The following is an 18,491-nucleotide window of genomic DNA, read 5'->3' as shown; positions in this document are numbered from 1 at the left end:
CTGCGAGCTGCACCAGGTAGATCCTGCGGACAGGCTCCAAGTTCTCACTCCCTTACAGGACCCCAAGGCCATGGCATTGTACCGCCAATTGGGAGATGCTGAGAAAGGGAACTATGAACTATTCAAACAGGCCCTGCTGTGCGAGTTCGGGCTGACTCCTGAGATGTACCGAGAGAGTTTCCGGGGTCAGTATAAAACCCCTGAGGTCTCATATCTGCTACTAGCCATCCACATGGAGGGATACACCAGCAAGTGGGCCAGTGGGGCCCAGATGAAGGGGGACCTGGTTAAACTGCTAGGACTGGAGCAACTGTATGAGCAGTACTCATCCGACCTGAGGCTGTGGTTGAGGGACCAAAAATCAGAGGACCCGGGACATACAGGGTGGCTGGCCGATGAGTTTGTGAAGATCCGGTCGGGAGGTGGCAGGGAGGAATCCCAAAGGAACAGGCCCACAGCAATGCAGAGATAGTCTCATCCTGGGACCTCCCAAAGAGGTAATAGGGAGAATCCCGTCCCAAGGAGAACATCCAGGGACACGGCTCAGAAAGGCTGCGGCCTCAGAACAAGCCAGCTAGAGAGAGAGCATGTCTCCATCCTGTCTCAGCTGCTGAGTTCCAGGCTGAGTTGCAGAAAAATCCCTCATTCTGGTGGTAGATTTTGCCACTCGCTACCTCGAGGCGGTGGCCTTGTCCTCTATCGAAGCAGACACTGTGGCAGATGCGCTGCTGACCATTTTCAGCCAGGTGGGGTTCCCCAAGGAAGTCTTAACGGACCAGGGGTCCAACTTCATGTCAACCCTGCTCCGGTGTTTGTGGGAGAAATGTTGGATCCGGCATAGCCAGGCCTCAGCGTATCACCCCCAGTCCAATGGGTTGGTGGAAAGATTCAACGAGACGCTGAAGATGATGCTAAAAACATTTATGAACCAGCATCCGCAGGACTGGGACAAGTACTTACCTCACCTGCTGTTTGCATATAGGGAGGTACCCCAGGAATCTACTGGGTTTTCGCCTTTTGAACTGTTATAAGGGTCGGGGCGATGCCTTCTGTTGCCGACACAGAGGGTGCCCAAGGCAAGCAACGGTGGTTCGTTGCCCAGAGTGTGAAGCGCCAATGAACACACACCAGGGTGGAGAAGCAAACAAAGTTTATTGGGAACTCAAAGTGGTGCAAGGAGACGAACGTCTCAAATCATGCACCACTACACAAGCAGCTTTTCCCCTTTTATACGTTTTTTTTTCTCTTTCTTCTTTCTTCCCCCACCCTCCTCCTCCTCCTTCCTCCCCGTACCAATTAGGTAAGCGCAGGTGCATTAAGTAATCTTGGCCACGGCAGCTCGTTAGTAAGTTTTCCTTCTGCAAGTTACCTTGTCCTTCTGCTAAAGGTGCACAGGCCTGATCACTACTGCTTTAGACCGGTTTTAGCTGTGCTGCAACTGATAACTTACTGTTACACATTTCATTTCACAGCTCCTAGCTTTCTAGATCAAGTAGAGTTCAACATGGAGGCGCTTTGGTTCACTAAGGCCTAGATTTATGCCTAGTGACACCAACACTGGGGAGCGGCCGTTCCTGCGGGGGTGGGGCGCTGCCTTCCCTCCTTAGCTGTGTCAGGGGACTCGGGAGTGGCCGTTCCAGCGGGGGTGGGGTGGTGTGTTCCCTCGCCAGCTCTGGGAGGGGACAGGAGAGTGGCCGATCGAGAGGGGGAGGGGCGCTAGGTTCCCGACCCATCTCCGGGAGGATACAGGGGAGGGGCAGTTCCAGCGGGGGCAGGGCACAGACTTCCGTTCCCAGCTCTGGGAAGGGCCTGGGGAGTGGTGGTTCCAGCGGTGGGGGGGAGCGCTGGCTTCCCTCCTGTCATAAACAGATGGTTAAGGGTTAATGTCTCTTTTACCTGTAAAGGGTTAAGAAGTTCAGTGAACCTGGCTGACACCTGACCAAAGGACCAATCTGCGGAGAAGATACTTTCAAATCTTGGTGGAGGGAAGTCTTTGTTGTGCTGTTTGTTTTGTTCTTTGTTCGCTGTTGGGGCTAAGAGGGACCAGACGTGCAACCAGGTTTTCTCCAATCTTTCTGAATCAGTCTTTCATGTTTCAAAGTAGTAATTATAGCCAGGAAACATGGATCAATCTTATGATTGTTTTCTTTACTTGTAAATGTGTCTTTTGCTGGAAGGATTTTTACCTCTGTTTGCTGTAACTTTGAATCTCAGGCTAAGGGAGGGAGGAGGTCCCTCTAGGCTATATAAATCTGAATACCTTGTAAAACATTTTCCATCCTGATTTTACAGAGATAATTTCTTTAATTAAAAGCTTTCTATTTTAAGAACCTGATTGATTTTTTTCCCTTGTTTTAAGACCCAAGGGGATTGGGTCTGAACGCACCAGAGATTGGTGGGGGGTAAAGGACGGGGGGGGAGGTTAATTCCTCTTTGTTTTAAGATCCAAGGAGTTTGGATCAGTGTAGCCTCTCAGGGTAACCCAGGGAGGGGAAAGTCTGGGGGGAAAAAGAGGGAAGGGAAGGCTAGTTTCTCCTTGTGTTCAGATCCAAGGGGTTTGGGTCTTGGATTCCCCAGGGAAGGCTTTGGGGGAACAGGAAGTGTGCCAAACACCATATTTTTGGTTGGTGGCAGCGTACCAAATTTAAGCTGGTAATAAAGATTAAAAGTGATCATGCAGGTCCCCACTTCTTGGACGCTAAAGTTCAAAGTGGGGAAAGAACATTGATACCCCCCCAGAATGGACCCTGCCTGGGTGGACTCGCTGTGGGAAGCGCACGGAGGGTCAGAGGATGCTGAATGCTCCAAGGAGAGACCCAGGAGGTGAAGACGTGTGAGCTTCTTGCCCTAAAAATTTCTGCTCCAAGGGAGAGGAGGCTCCTCAAAGTCCTGACTGGTTTTGTGGGGAGCAGTTCCAGAGCATCGCCCATGGTCTCCGTGACAACTGGTGGCAGAGGTGGGATGTACTGCACCCCGTGAATGGCTCTGCTTGCAGTAAGTGACTGGGGAGCAGTAAAACAAAGGAGGGATAATAAGAACCAGGCGTGCTGAAGGCTCAGAGAGGGACGGTTTCAGGGAGCGGTTAACCTCTGGGAGTGTGTGACCAGCGAGAAGGATTGTTGGAGTAACAGGGTCCCCCTGAGGATTGCAGCCAGCAGTCTCAGGGGCGGAGGAGCTTGCCGCTCTGCCCTGGGAGAGAGGATTTTTGCAGTAGCAGGGTTCCCCTGGGGATGGCAGGAGCAGTCCCAGGGGCGGAGGAGTCTGCAGCTCGACCCTGGCAAAGAGGTGCTGACCACGAAAAGGGCTGGCACACCAGGGGTTCTTCCTGGAAACCACGGGGGAGCCAAGAGCACACAGGCCTGTCAGTCCAGAGCCACTTGGGAACGGTGAAGTGATGGCCTATCACCATCTCCTTGAGAAGGACATTGTTATACTGTACACAAAGAGGGTTACGCACGGGGAAGTTCACCAAGGCACAGTTAATCGTGAGTGGGAAGAGAAGGACACGTCTGAGGAGCAGATTCCTGACCCAGATGGGGCTACAAAAGGATCTGGGAGCAGCTGGAGCAGCAGCCAGACATCCCCGAGAGTCTGGTCCCCAACCAGACGATGGTTTTCACGATCGGGTTCCCCATCAGGGGATCGAAGACATATGGGATGGGAGCAGAGCCTGAGAGAGGATCGTGAGAGCAAGAGCCTGAGGAAAAGCTGCAGGAGAAGCAGCAGCAGCATGGACTGGGGATGGTGGAGCAGAGAGACATAGGGGGCTGCCCAAGGGTCAGTGGGGAAACATGCATGGGGTGGAGAGACCCTGGGACAGAGAGAACTGTGGTGGTGCAGCCGCAGATGATGAGGGGCTGTGGGACCTGGGTGAAGGTCCCCAGGAGGGAGAGATGCTCCCCACCCCCCCTGCACACCGGAGAGGGGGCTCACGCTGGCTCTGAGGCTGTGACTAAAGCACGGAGCTTGCTGCCTGCCCCCACTCGAACCGCCACTTCCCCGGCCTCTCCCACAGCTGGGGAGGGAAGCCAGTGCCCTGCCCCCACTTGAGCGGCCCCACCCCAAGCCCCTCTCAGAGCTGGGGAGGGAAGCCAGCGCCCCGCCCTTACTGGAACTGCCACTCCGCAGGCCCCTCCCAGGGCTGGGGAGGGAAGGCAACGCCCCTCTCCCACTCGAACCGCCACTCCCTGCTCCCTTCCCAGAGCTGGGGAGGGAAGCCCCGCGTCGACACAAACGGTCACTCCTCAGTCCCCTGGCGGAGCTGGGAGGGGAACGCAGCGCTCCACCCCTGCAGGAACGGCCGATCCCCAGTCCCCTGGCAGAGCTGGGAAGGGAACCCAGTGCCCTGCCCGCACAGTAACGGCTGCTCCCCACTCCCATCGCAGAGGTAGGAAGGAACCTAGCGCCCCACGCGCCCAGGAACGGCCGCTCTACAGTCCCCTTGCAGAGCCGGGGAGACAACCAAGTGCCCTGCCCCTGCTCGAACTGCTGCTGCCCAGTCCTCTGGCAGAGCTGGGGAGGGAAGGCAGTGCCCCGCCCCCATTGGAACAGCCTCTCCAAAGTCTCCTGGCAGAGGTGGAGAGTAAAGTAGCGGCCCGTCCCCCCTGGAATGGTGTCTCCACTGTCCCCTCGCAGAGGAAGGCAGCACCCCGCCCCCGCAGGAACGGCCGCTCCCCAGTTCCCTGGCATAGCTGGGGAGGGAACCGAGTGCCCCGCTCCCGCAGGAACGGCCGCTTCACATTCCCCTTGCAGACCTGGAGAGGGAAGGCAGCGCCCCTCCCCCTCAGGTTTGCACACAGGCCATGGCCATGGCCGGGAGCGCAGTGCAGAAGCTGCTCCAGCCCTGCAGCCTGTGGGGCAGCGCAGTGGGGCTGGGGGCAGCACGGAGCAGGCAGGGCCCAGGTGGGCGGGGGGTGGAGACACAAGTGGGGCGGACACGCTCCTGCCAGGAGCTGCCTGATTCACTCCCTGCCCGGGAGCTGCAGGAGGGGCCCAGATCATGGCTCGGCTGCAGAGCTCGGAGCCCAGGCTGTACCCAGGAGTGAGGGAATGGGGGAGTTGGGGGTGTAGCGGAGGTTGGAGCCGAGAATTAGTTGGAGATGGGGCTGTGCCACTTCCGCTTGGCGGCAGGGGGGCCCTCTGGCTTTTTTTTTTGCTCCGGCCCCCACATCCCAATATTTCATCTTGCCATCTGGTCACCCTAGCCTGATATGAAGAAGGATGTCTGGACCAAGGGGCCAGGGACTGGCCTTTGCTAGAGAAACCACTGTCAAGTTTTAGCCAATTAGGACAAGTCAGCAAATAAGAACCACCTCAGGTATCAGTAACTGCTACAGGTCGCAAATTCCTACGTGCAGCAGTTTCTGGCACTACACCTGCACAGCTCTGCTCCCTGGCTCTTCTCGGGCTCCTGCTCTCTCCTTAGCTCTGTCCCGCTCTCGCCCAGGCAGTTCCAGCTCACATGGAGGATGGGACCCCCTGGCCTGGTGACTCTCTCATTACACTGCCTGGCCTGTCAGTGCGGCTAACTTGGAGCTTTGGCCTCTCCCCATTGTCAGTCTCAGGGTCCTGATTTACCATTGATCCTTCCCCCTTCTATTGGTGCTGGGAACTAGCCAACCAATCCGCTGCCCCTCAAACACACACACTAAGTTTTAGTAAAGGGCCAAGAGCCCCCTTACACAAGCCAGCCCCATGAGGGTCATCGATGTGCAGAAAAGGCAGCACAAGCTGGTCCCATGGTGTAATGGGCAGCACTCAGGACTCTGAATCCTGTAATCTGAGTTCTAAGCTCAGTGGGACCTTGTGTTGGCTTGTGGTCATAGGCGGCAGGTTATATACATTTGCGGTGCTCGGGCTCCAGGAATATTCAGGGCTGGGGGCCCTGTTCCAGCAATATTTGGAGTTGGGTCTCTTCCCCTGGGCCCTGGCACCCCTCCCCCTGCTGTGGTGCGTCCCTGCCTGACAAAAAGCAGCAGGGGCCTGTCTCCTGCCTGCTCCTGTTGCTGGAGTAGAGGGATTCTGGGCAAAACTGCTGCCCCAGAGTCCTAGTGCAGGCTGCCCTGAGCCTCTCCAACACCCCCAACCCTGAGCTCCCTCTGAACCCTGATACTCTGCCCCAGTCCTGAGCCACTCCTGCATCATGAATCCCTCATCCTCAGCCCTATGCTCCCTCCCAGAGGGTGCACTCCTTCCCACCCCCAGAGCCTGCACCTCTCACCCATTCCTACAACCCTGCCGGAGCCTGCACCCAGCACCCAAACTCCATCCTAAAGCCTGAACCCTGCACCCCTCCTGCACCCTAATCCCCAGCCCAGGATCTGAAGCCCAGACCTCCCGCCTAAATCCCCTCCCAGAGCCTTAGGCAGGTGGGGGTGGCGCTTGGGGGCAGGTTCTGGGCACCACCAAAATTTCTACAAACTTGCCACCGATGCTTATGGTAACACCCCAGAGCTTAACTTCCCTGTCTCCAGCTGTGTAAGAGTGAATCTTTCCCCTCCTGGTGGGTGACTCACACCTCCTAGAGCCAGGTCTTTGGCTGGGATGGCCACAATGGGTTAGGGCTCTAGAACTTGTTACCCTGATAGTTGGGATTCTTGCTGTTGCATCTGATGTCCACAAGCTTGGCCCTTTTGCTTCCTACCACACTTTTCCTCTGGCTCATACGGCACTTGAAGAAAGGAGTGGCAGGGCTGGGATTAACAGTCAGGGCTTGGCAGGAGGAAGACTCCCAGGCTGGAGCCCCACACACCTTCCCTCCTCCGGGCACCTAGAGCAGAGGCAGCCCAGCTCTGTCCGCTGGATACCTCAGCAGTGTAGGTGAGTTCATGTAAATACAGTCTGGTCCCAAAGCCTCCTCTCAACCCTGGTCATCAGTAGCTGCCAGGGGAGAGCTCATTCACACGTCGCTTACAAATCATCATTTGAAATTCTAAGGTTGGCCAACACTGCCGAAGCCAATGCACCGACATTGTCAGCAAACACAACAGTTGGGTGAGGAAACCTGGCTTTGTCCAGACTTTCCATACCTATTTTACTTTCTCAGGTACAAGTAGTTTTCATACATTGTATCTGCTTTTAAAGTGTGTTAACGTTTCAATTTCCATTCAAATTTGCAACCAATGACAACATTGGCAACGCTGCATGTAACTACCTGACCACTGACAGAGGGGATGTTGGGGAAATTCGGGGAAGGGGGTGCACAGCCCCCTGATTGGGGGGCGTATAGGGAATGCCCAGTTTCACTGAACTGAGTCTCCTACTGCAGCACCTCAGTTGGTTACATCAGAGAGGAGCTGCAGTGTCGAGGCAGTGGGATGCCTGTGCCTTTAAGAGCCCAGCCCTGGGAAGCCCATGCTGAGAGGTGCTGCCTGTGAGAGGGGAAATAAAAAAGTCCTTTGCTCCCCCCACCCATGTTTGCAAACACCGGAGTTTCAGCCCACCGGGATAACTGTTACCCCTCTTCCCCTGCCTCTGCCAGAGTTTAACCCTCTGGCAGCGCCTCCCTCTGGGCTTAACTCCGGCTCTTTCCCCCCTCCCTGACTTTGCCTTCAGTCTCTCTCCTAACTCTGCCTCCAGCTGCTTGACCCCCTGACCAGTCAATTTCCACCCCCTGCTCAGACCCTGGCCACCCACTCCTCTGATTTTCCCCCCTTTGCCCCTTTTTAATCCCTGTAAAAAGTAGGGAGTGCTGGGTCCCATTCTCTGGAGGGAGGGCTGGGCGTCTGGCCCCTGCCAGCCCAATGCTCAAAGTGCCCCATGATCTTGTGGATGTTTGCTGAGTGCTGCAGGGTCACCCGAAGGGGGAGAGAGATGTGGTTAGGAGGTGATGCAGCCAAGGGTGCCTCACCCAACACTGAGATGCAGCTACCTCTGGGGTGAGTTACACAAGTCAGCAAATGAATATGGAACAAGAAACATATTGAAAGGAACAAGGCAGCTGCAGTTGGTGGAGAAAACCAGAAAAAGCATTATACCTGGATCCCAGCCCTGCCCCTCCCCCACTCTACCCCCTAATCTCCACTCCCCTCCCACATTTGAGGGGAGAACCCAGGAGTCCTGGTCCCCAGCCTTGCCCACCCCCATATTTTGATATGGCTCCATCCAACAGCTGCCCCCACAATTGCAGGGCAGTGCCACAGGGCACACTGGGGCCTTCTTGTTTGCACAGGATGGGCAATGCCAGTGCTCCAGGATGGGGAGATAGGATGCTAAGGGAGAAGCAAGCAGCAGACAGCTCCCATGACAGAGAAAGCAATGCTAGGGGGTGCTGTGCTGCAAGGACTGAAGGGAGTTGGCAGGGAATGGGAGGATCTTCCCTCACAGCAGGTGCGTCTGTCTCCCTCCCAATTCCTCCCCAGCCCTACCCCAGCCCAGGCAAATCCCGGCCCAGCTACCAGGGTTAAATTTGGCCTGGATTCCGCAGCTGCTAGGGGTGGGGCATGGGGCTGGGAAGCATGAGCCTCTACTCCTCCTTCCCCAGACACAGTTGCATGGGCACAGACCAAAGGAGCCTGCAGCACTGCTGCCTAGAGGAAACTGAGGCACCAGCAACTGATAGACACATCATGGCTCTCCTCATCCTCATCCTCTTTTCCATGTACAACCTGGCCAGGGGAGGGAGGGGTAAACTCAGGGCAGTTGCATAGTTAACCTGTGGAACTCCTTGCAAGAGCATGTTGTGAAGGCCAAGACTAAAACAGGGTTCAAAAAAGAACTAGATAAGTTTACAGTGGATAGGTCCATCAAGGGCTATTAGCCAGGGTGGGCAGGGATGCTGCCTGTAGCCTCTGTTTGCCAGAAGCTGGGAATGGGCAATAGGAGATGGATCACTTGATGATTCCCTGCTCTGTTCATTCCCTCTGGGGCACCTGGCACTGGCCACTGTCAGAAGACAGGAGGATACTGGGCTAGATGGACTTTGCGTCTGAACCAGTCTGGCCGTTCTTATGTCTCCCTTGGAGCAGCAGTGACACCCAGTGGGCAGTCAGAGTAATGCACAGAAGGTGTTTTCCTTGGCGCAGCAGTGACACCCAGTGGCCAATCAGGGTAACACACAGAGTATGTATCCCTAGGAGCAGCAGTGACACCTCGTGGTCATTCCAGGTAATGCACAGAAGGTGTTTCCCTTGATACAGCAGTGACACCCACTGGTCAGGTGGGGTAATGCACAGCGTGTGTCTGCGCTCTACTAGCAGTGACACCCACGAACCAGTCACGGTAAGGCACAGAATGTGTTTCCCACCAATTTGGGTAATGCACAGAGCATGTTTTCCATGGAGCAGCAGTGACACTCAGTGACCAGCAGGGGTGGCATCAGACTCTTCTCCTTTAGTGGGGAACTGAGGCTACATCTACACTACAGGATAAATTCGAATTAGCTTAAATCGATTTTATAAAACAGATATTATAAAGTCGATCGTGAGCCTCCACACTAGGCACATGAATTCGGTGGTGTGCGTCCATGGTCCGAGGCTAGCGTTGATTTCTGGAGCGGTGCACTGTGGGTAGCTACTGTAAAATAATGAGGCCAATAACGTCAATTTGCGTCCACACTAATCCTAATCCGATATAGTAATATCGATTTTAGCGTTACTCCTCTCGTTTTGTAGGAGTACAGAAATCGATTTAAAGAGACCTTCAAATTGATATAAAGAGCAGTGTAGTGTGCACGGGTGCAGCGTTAAATCAATTTAACGCTGTTAAAATAAGTTTAACAGCGTAGTGTAGACCAGCCTGAGATGGGCTAGACAAAAAAAATTGGGGAGCTATGCCACCCATCACCTGGCCTCACTCTTCACGGGGGCCATGCCTCTGTTCCTTCTCAGTTAAAGGCCAGGCTCATCTCCTCTCCCCCTGGCTAGGGTTTACAGCAATACAAACTTTATTAAAATAAAATAGTAAACAGGGTTTACTTAAAATATTCTAAATCTGTCCAAATTTTAGTACTGAATCCAAAGCTCTCTTAAAGATCCCATCAGTAACCAAAACCTAAATGAAAAATTGAAACCAAAACCAAGGTTTAATTTAAAACCCAAACATTAAGAAAAACTTTGTTTGTAAAAATAAAAACTAACAAATGCTGTAAATTAATAATTTCAACATTTTATCAAAAAAGTGTGCTACAGCAGAATGATAAAATAACATCAAATAAATAAGCATGACCACTAAAACCTCCTCTAAAGGAATTGAATCCTTGAATACTAGTCAAATCGTAATAAAATATGCAGAACTATGTCAAAACTAGTGTTGCAAGTCAGCCATTTCAATCCAGCAAATGTCAATTAAAAGCTCCATTCCAACTAAAAAAACCAAAACAACCCAATAAACCAAAACGGTCACAGCCTGAAACAAACCTACACAGAAGCAAAATTAAACCTGTACCAACACTGGAACAAACCATGTAAATTTCTATTTCTAACTTCTTGTGTCTCCCAGGAGGAAGGTGTTTTGCACCCCAGTAGCCAGGCTGTCACTGCAGCTTTCTTTTCACTAAATAAGATTTGTACCAAATATAAATTGCCCTCCAATTTCTCTAAGAGAAATTGAAATTGTATCTTTGCACTAATATCCCAAGTGTGCAAGTCCATCCTCTCAGAGCAGCCCCACACCCTGAGGCCAGGGGAGAATCCCAACTGGTTTGTGCATTTGTAACCCTGGGGCCTGAAGCTGATAAGAGAAAGGGAAATGAGCCATCTTGGAGCTTTCCAATACCACCTACGGGGAGCACAGGGATTTGACTGAGTGACATCCTGGCTAATATTCACCTTGTTCTCCGCCAGCAGGCTCCACTAGAGAGCTCGGGAGTGACTTGACCTTGGCAGCACCCTATTTACATATTAAAAGACGGTATTTTGGGGCCATTGGGGTGAAATGTGAGTACTTTTGGGGTTGGGACCCACATGAGAAGGGATGTGGACAAACTGGAGAGAGTCCAGAAGAGGGCAATAAAAATGATTAGAGGACTGAGACACATGACTTACAAGAACCTACAGGCCATATCCTGTATGTTAAGCTAAGGCAAAGTTAGCATATGTATATTGTGACCTTTTACGCAGAGAGGAAAATCGACCTTTATCACGTTACTTAAAAAGATAAGTACCCATGCCTGTCCAAGACCTTTACTTAGACCAATCGACAATGGAGAATGGCATAGGGTTTTATTCAGTGTTGTACCCACAGATTTAACAGGTACACTACAAGGTAACTTATGTGCATATGTACATGTCATCAGCAAGCACAAACATACTAGCCTATGAAGTAAATGTACCCTAATTTTTTGTGGGTGAGGAATGAAATTTGGGCATAGGAGGAAGGATTTCCAGCCCTTGTGCCCTATAAAAGAGGTAACCCACCTCACTAGAGCACTTTGCTCTATCATTGTGACTTAATTCCTCCACTCTCTCTCTATGTACTATCAGTAGGCTGTACTTTTTCTTAAATTTTAAGTTTCAAGGGAACTAGGCTAAGTTCGGTTTCCCTACGTTTTTAGTCTTTGTTTATTAGGTTTTGATTTTAAGTTTAACATATTCAAGTAAACCCTAAGTAACACTAGCATTTTCTAAGCACTGCATCTTTCATTTAAGAATTGAGAAACCTGAACTGCAAGGCTGGTCCTGTGTCTCTTACCACCAGGTTATCAAGGAAGGCTGTGAGTATATTAACCAAATCTTTGTTGCATATAATGCCATATGTATCTTTTGAATAACAGTAATGCAAATGTAACTTTGTAAGTCAATTAAATTAAATAACATGTAAGCTAATCAATTAAATTTTCATCAAATTATCCAAATTAATATTATTAGTACACCCTACATCAGGCTACATGAGACAGAGAGTTGGAGTGCAGAGGGATGAAGGCACTGGTTCTAGAGGTGCAGACTCTGGGGTGGGGTTAGAATGAGACATTCAGAGTGCAGTAGAGGACTCAGGGTTAGGATAGAGAATTGGGCTGTGAATGGTCTGGAATGAGGCCAAAAAGAGAAAACTGAGATGCAAGAGAGAAATCAAGCTAGAGCAAAAACCAGAGAAGAAATATGCGATGTGAGCTGCAAAGGGGAAAAAAAACCTCTGCCTATCCCCTCTCACCAAAACATCTAAGAACCAGATGAGAGACATTTCTCTCCCACTACAACAACAATTCCTGTTGACCTGGACTGAGGAAGGAAATCTTCTCCTTTGCAGCAGTAGCAAACCTGGACTGAGTCATGAACACCTCCCCCCATCCAATCTGGTGTTCCTGGCCTGGGACACGGGAGGCGCTCCTCTCTTCTCCATTTGGGACATGACGGGATAACAAAAGTGACAGGGCTTTATGGGAAATAATTATTTGCCTGATTCATGTGCAAGTCCTAGTCCTTGTTAACACAAACAAATGGTTTATCCTGCATGCTGATGCCAGTTTGGAGGGTCTGGGAGAAGTCCCGTACCAGGAAGTGGAAGGAAATGTAAATCTGTAGGCTTTGCCAGCTGAGGACTGTCTGATAGCGAAACTCGCTATCCCATCCACCAGCAACAGTTCTTGGTCTTGAAATGGACCATCACTGAGAAATTTCGAGACTGCTTGTGTGGTGCTCAGTTTCAGGTGTGGACAGAGAACAATCCACTGACTTATGTGTTAACAAGGATTAAGCTGGATGCTACAAGGCAGAGATGGGTGGCTACTTTTGCTAGCCATAACTTCGCATTCAATACCAATGAGTTGGTATAATAGGGAATGTGATTTATCAGGACCACCAATTTCTGGCTGGGGGGAGGATGTAAGCAGGGTCGCTATGAACCCTACCCTGCCATCTGCTGGTGATCTGTTGTAAAGGCCTTTTGAGGCTGATGTCATTTGCATGGTTCCACCCACCCCGGATTGCATGATGGGAGTGCTTGTCCAAACCGTCATTTCAGCTGCTGTGGGATCCCCAGTCTCTTTGTTATTGGGGCAGGAGTAATGCAGTGTATTTTACTGTTCGTTCTGGATCAAGGAGAGAGTAACTGTAGCTGGCATTTGAGGCCTGAGAGCTTCACCCTCGCCTGAAAAGTACTCATCATTAAGGGGTCTGGGTTCCCAATGCCCAAGGTTTGTGAGAGGCTGGAATGGATGTTTGTTTTGCTCTTGGCAGGTGGTGCGTGGAGCTTTCGTTCTTGCTGTTCCTGGTGTGTAAAGACAGAGACGTTTTTGAATTTCTTTGAGTTGTTGTTAATGGTGCAGTTGTTTGCTTTAAGCTTATGCCATTTAATCTCTTTCAAGGTGTGTTTTGGTTCTGAGAGGTAAAAGGCAGCTGCTGTGTGTGTGGTGTTATGGAGTGAGGTAGCAAAGGTTGATTTGCAGAGGTGGTGCATGTGCCACAAAAGTTGTGAGGGCTCACCCCCAGCTCTGGTCCCAGAGGCCAGAATTTGTGTAAAGCCACCCATTGACCTGCTACTAATAATCTGGTTTCAGAGAGTGTCACAAAAGCTGTGTCCCACAGCTTAACTCTCAGAATCCAATCTGCAAAATTTTCTTGCTGTCTGAGTGGTGGGGAGCCTTTTCCCCAACTATGGAGTTGTTTTCAATTTCTAGTGTGGAAAAGAGATCACACCCTAGCCCTTTAGAAATACTGGAAAACTGTATTTAGTCACTTATCACTTTTTATTTATGGCTAGTTCTAAACAGGGGTCAGAAATATAAAACAGCCTATTTTTAAACTGGAGAGACACAATGAGCATAAAACGTGCACTTAAAGATTCCACAAGAAATCCATAGCACTAACTGCAAATACCCCTTTTCAGTTTCTCTTATTTCACTGTGTTCTGGAACCCATGTCCCTTGCCTAACGAGATTCATGTAGGTTCGGGTGAGTCCTGAAATCATGAACCGCTAAGTTCCATTCTACTGTCCTTGATTCATATCACCGGAATAACTGCACTTTATTACCACTGCCCTAAGAAGAAAGAGACTGAGGATCCCACAGCAGCCGAAATGATCCTTTGGACAAGCACCCCCATCATGCAATCCGGGGTGGATGGAACCATGCAAATGACAGCAGCCTCAAAAGGCCTTTACAACAGATCACCAACAGATGGCAGGGTAGAGTTCATTCTCACCCTGCTTACATCCTCCCCCCAGCCAGGCAGATTGGACAAATGACCAGGGAGGAGTATAAAAATATTGCTCCGGCAGGCAGGAGTGAAATCAGGAAGGGCAACTCATGCTTGGAGTTGTAGCTAGCAAGAGATGTTAAGAGTAACAACAAGAAGGGTTTCTTCAGGTATGTTAGCAACAAGAAGAAAGTCAAGGAAAATGTGGGAGGCAACCTAGTGACAGAGGATGTGGAAAAAACTAATGTAGTTGATGCTTCTCCTTGTCCCCATCTTCACGAACAAAATCAGCTCCCAGACTGCTGCACTGGGCAGCATAGCATGGAGAGGAGGTGACCAGCCCACTGTGGAGAAAGAAGTGGTTCAAATCTATTTAGAAAAGCTGGACGAGCAAGAATCCATTGGGCTGCATGTGATGCATCTGAGGGTGCTAAAGGAGTTGGCGGGTGTAATTGCAGGGCCACTGGCTATCTTTGAAAAGTCATGGTGATCGGGGGAGGTCCCAGGTGACTGGAAAAAGGCTAATGTAGTGCCCATCTTTCAAAAAGGGAAGAAAGAAGGAGGATCAGGGGAACTACAGGCCAGTCAGCCTCACCTCAGTCCCTGGAAAAATCATGGAGCAGGTCCTCGAGGAATCAATTCTGAAGCACTCAGAGGAGAGGCAAGTGATCAGGAGCAGTCAGCATGGATTCAGCAAGGGCAAGTCACGCCTGACTAACCTAATTGCCTTCTGTGAGGAGATAACTGGGTCTGCGGATGAGAGGAAAGCAATGGAGGTGTTACTCCTTGACTTTATCAAAGCTTTTGATACAATCTCCCACAGTATTCTTGTCGGCAAGTTCAAAAAGTATGGGATGGATGAATAGATTATAAAGTGGACAGAAAGCTGGCTAGGTCGTCGGGTTCAGCGGGTAGTGATCAATGGCTCCACGTCTAATTGGCAGCCGATATCAAGCGGCGTGCCCCAAGGGTTGGTTCTGGGGCTGGTTGTGTTCAACATCTTCATTAATGATCTGGAGGATGGCTTGGACTGCACTCTCAGCAAATTTGCAGATGACACTAAACTGGGAGGAGCGGTCGATACGCTGGAGAGTAGGGATAGGATACAGAGGGACCTAGAAAAATTAGAGGATTGGGCTGAAAGAAACCTGATGAGGTTCAGCAAGGACAAGTGCCCAGTCCTACACTTAGGACGGAAGAATCCCATGCACTGCTCCAGACTAGGGACGGAATGGCTAGGCAGCAGTTCTGCAGAAAAGGGCCTAGGGGTTACAGTGGATGAGAAGCTGGATATGAGTCGACAGTGTGCCCTTGTTGCCAAGAAGGCTAACGGCATTTTGGACTGCATACGTAGGGGCATTGCCAGCAGATGGAGGGACGTGATCGTTCCCTTCTATTCGACATTGGTGAGGCCTCATGTGGAGTACCATGTCCAGTTTTTGGCCCCACACTCCAAGAAGGATGTGGAAAAACTGAAAAGAGTCCAGCCTAGGGCAACAAAAATGATTAGGGGGCTGGAAGACATGACTTATGAGGAGAGGCTGAGGGAACTGGGATTGTTTAGTCTGCAGAAGAGAAGAATGAGGGGGGATTGATCGCTGCTTTCAACTACCTGAAAGGAGGTTCCAAAGAGGATGGATCTAGACTGTTCTCAGTGGTACCAGATGACGGAACAAGGAGCAGTGGTCCCAAGTTGCGGTGGGGAAGGTTTAGGTTGGATATTAGGAAAACCCTTTTTCATGAGGAGGGTGGTGAAGCATTGGAATAGGTTCCCTAGGGAGGTGGTGGAATCTCCTTCCTTAGAGGTTTTTAAGGTCAGGTTTGACAAAGCCCTGGCTGGGATGATTTAGTTGGGGATTGGGTTGGACTAGATGACCTCCTCAGGTCCCTTCCAACCCTGAGAGGCCATGATTTTTAAGCTGTTCCCGTGTATCAAGGTGAGCTGCAGCTCAGCGAACCCCAAGGATCTGAGGCCAGCTACTTTGCAGGAGAGACAGACCTAGCAGCAAGTACAACACGGGGTCACACCCCGGCCGGCAGATAGAATCTCATGTCTGAGATCCCGGCTCCTGTTCCTTTGCAAAGTGTGTGCTTTTGCTCCAGATTTTAGCTGTGGGCCAAGTGCCCTCTGGCTTCTCGTTCGGGCTCTGTCCTCCATGTGCCTGGTCATCAGCGGGACTGTCTCAGGAGAGCAGCTTCCCCACCCTCACTGCATCCCAATCTCCGCCCAGCTGGGGAAGGAGCAGAGGCAGCTCGGAGAAAAGACTCCTTTGAGCAACGGAAACGGCCAGAGCATCTTATTTGCATACCCACAGTGCATTGCCTGCAGCGAAGCGAGTCCCTGGTCAAGGGGCTGGTTTTGCTCCCTGTGTCCCCGGTTCCCATGATCCAACTCAGGCTGTCAATCGGTTCAATTCCATTTCCTCTAAAAGCTCTGCGGTTTAGCGGGCTGTGAGAGTAGTCACCCTGACTTGTGGTAGCATAGGTGGCTGCACCGGCAGAAACTCTGCTTTTTTTTCTTTTCTTTTCAGTTCGTATAAATCTTTTGCCTTTTACTACAGATTTTTGTGGAGAGGAGCATTTATGAGTTTATACTCAATTTTTTTGAGGCTTTGTTTTAGCAAGGCTATTCCCTGTTGTGAAAAAAACAGAAGGATACTACCTCAACTGGTGTCAGTAGCTCAAGCTTTTCTATTAGTGTATGAAAACAACTGAGAGCTCTGAAAATGACTGTGTGGGTTTTTTTACCTTTTTTTTTTTTTTTGAGCTCATTGTGTTAGTGAGATGGCTTCCTAGCTAGCAGGGGACTGTTTTGTGATGTGTATTTTGCTGGCTCTTTGGTTTCATAAGTTTTTGGTTATCACAGTTGAAGAGCAGCAAAGAATTGCGTTGTTGTTTGTGTTAATATTTGGTCTGTCCTAAGAGTGTATGGTTTGGAGTCATTTGTAACTCTTGGTTTAGTTATTGTCAACAGCTTATTTTTGGGTCCCTAAGTTGAAAGGCTGCTCTTTCAGATTTCAGTTTGTCATTGTTGGAAGGTCAGTTAAAGAGCTGCTTTCTTTATCTAGTCCGTGAGGGTTCTTACGCTGCCCTCCTTAATATACCTTCCAGAAGGTGATTGCATGGTTTCCCTCGTCTCCCCACAGAAGAGAAATTGTCCATCCCTTTCCTGTTGGGAAAACACCAGTGTTTTCAAAGGTTTTGCCCAGATGAGGGATAGTTCATAGGAGCAGAAGGGGAGGAAGTTTGTGGCCCTTTGAGTCAGATTCCTACCTAGCGTTTAAGGCCAAAAGGAACGAGCCGATCACCTCAGAGGGACTAAGGGGCACCAATGCCCCAAATAGCGAGGAACTGCTTTGATGCAATTGACTGTATGTTTGAGATAGTTGCGTGGGAAGGAGCAAAAAGGAGCATTGAGGCTGCGGAATAGCGCTTGCATAGGCTTTCTTTTCCCTGGTTTGCTGTAAAAGTTAACAGTGAGAGATTGGTAGTCACAGGTCAGTGGGTGGGTTTATGGAAATTAGGAGTCTAGAGGGGAAACCAGCGAGAGGAAGGCATCTGCAAGACTTGCCTTACTTTGAACAGAATTGTGTGGTAAGGGTTCTTGCTTTGAATTCTTCCACTGGAGTCATTTCGGGGAACTGAATCAATCTCCTGTAGAGTTCCCTAGTTATGGTGTTTGTTGCGTGTCTGGGAGCTCATCCTGGTGAGGTAGAAATGGGTGGGCTCAGGGATGTGTGTGCGTGGCAGATGGTCACCATTGTTTTTTGGCTCCCTGGAGCTAAAATCAAAACATAGTGTCTGTTCTTCTCAGTACAATCTGTGATATGTCTTTTATGTGAGGACTGTATATTAGCTTGATTTTTGAAAGAAGAGGATTAGTTAGAACAGGAGCTTGCTTTGTCTACCCCATGCATGGATCTGGTATTGCAGTGCTTCCAGGAAGAGTATATCTCCTTTAGGGGAGAACCTTCTGGTTAGAAAAACAGAAAAGAGTTAAACTGTGACGATCTTTCTTTCAAGCAGATTTTTTTGAAATAGCAGAAAAATATGGTGTCTTTAGTGTTTTTGTTTCTTTATGATAAACACAATACACTTATGCTTTCTTGGAAGTGTTTTGTGAGTCTGCAGATGTGAGAGGTTCTTCTTTGTCTTGCTAGAGAATTATTTAACAGGCTGGACTCCTTCTTTCTGCTGTGAGTCTTTTCAACAGTATGAGGGTCAAATGTTTTCCAGACTCTGGGTCTGTTGGGGAGATGGTTGTTTTTTTGTTTTTGTTTTTCTTGGGATGGGGGCTTGGTAATATTTGAGATTACATGTACATCAACAACTGCATGAGTTACACAGACTTCTCTCTACCCGACCGACGTTCTATGTATCTTGGTTCATAAGATCGAGACAAGGCACTAGGTGTCGTGCTG

General features: G+C 50.1%; 1 long non-coding RNA gene and 2 other non-coding genes across 3 annotated transcripts in view; all 3 read left to right on the top strand.

Annotated features, from left to right (window-relative positions):
- The window catches only part of LOC127041003 (uncharacterized), a 192,378-nt gene that overhangs the window by 118,615 nt on the left and 55,272 nt on the right, over positions 1-18,491 (top strand). The gene's annotated exons all lie outside the window — the stretch shown is intronic.
- Positions 16,584-16,698, top strand: LOC127041042 (U5 spliceosomal RNA). The gene has a single exon (XR_007771623.1). It is a non-coding gene; the product is annotated as a U5 spliceosomal RNA (small nuclear RNA).
- Positions 17,830-18,028, top strand: LOC127041013 (U2 spliceosomal RNA). The gene has a single exon (XR_007771596.1). It is a non-coding gene; the product is annotated as a U2 spliceosomal RNA (small nuclear RNA).

Source organism: Gopherus flavomarginatus (assembly GCF_025201925.1).
Source record: "Gopherus flavomarginatus isolate rGopFla2 chromosome 13 unlocalized genomic scaffold, rGopFla2.mat.asm SUPER_13_unloc_1, whole genome shotgun sequence".
Classification (NCBI taxonomy): Eukaryota; Metazoa; Chordata; order Testudines; family Testudinidae; genus Gopherus; species Gopherus flavomarginatus.
The sequence above is the reverse complement of the archived record's forward strand: the minus strand, read 5'-3'. Positions and strand labels throughout refer to the sequence as shown.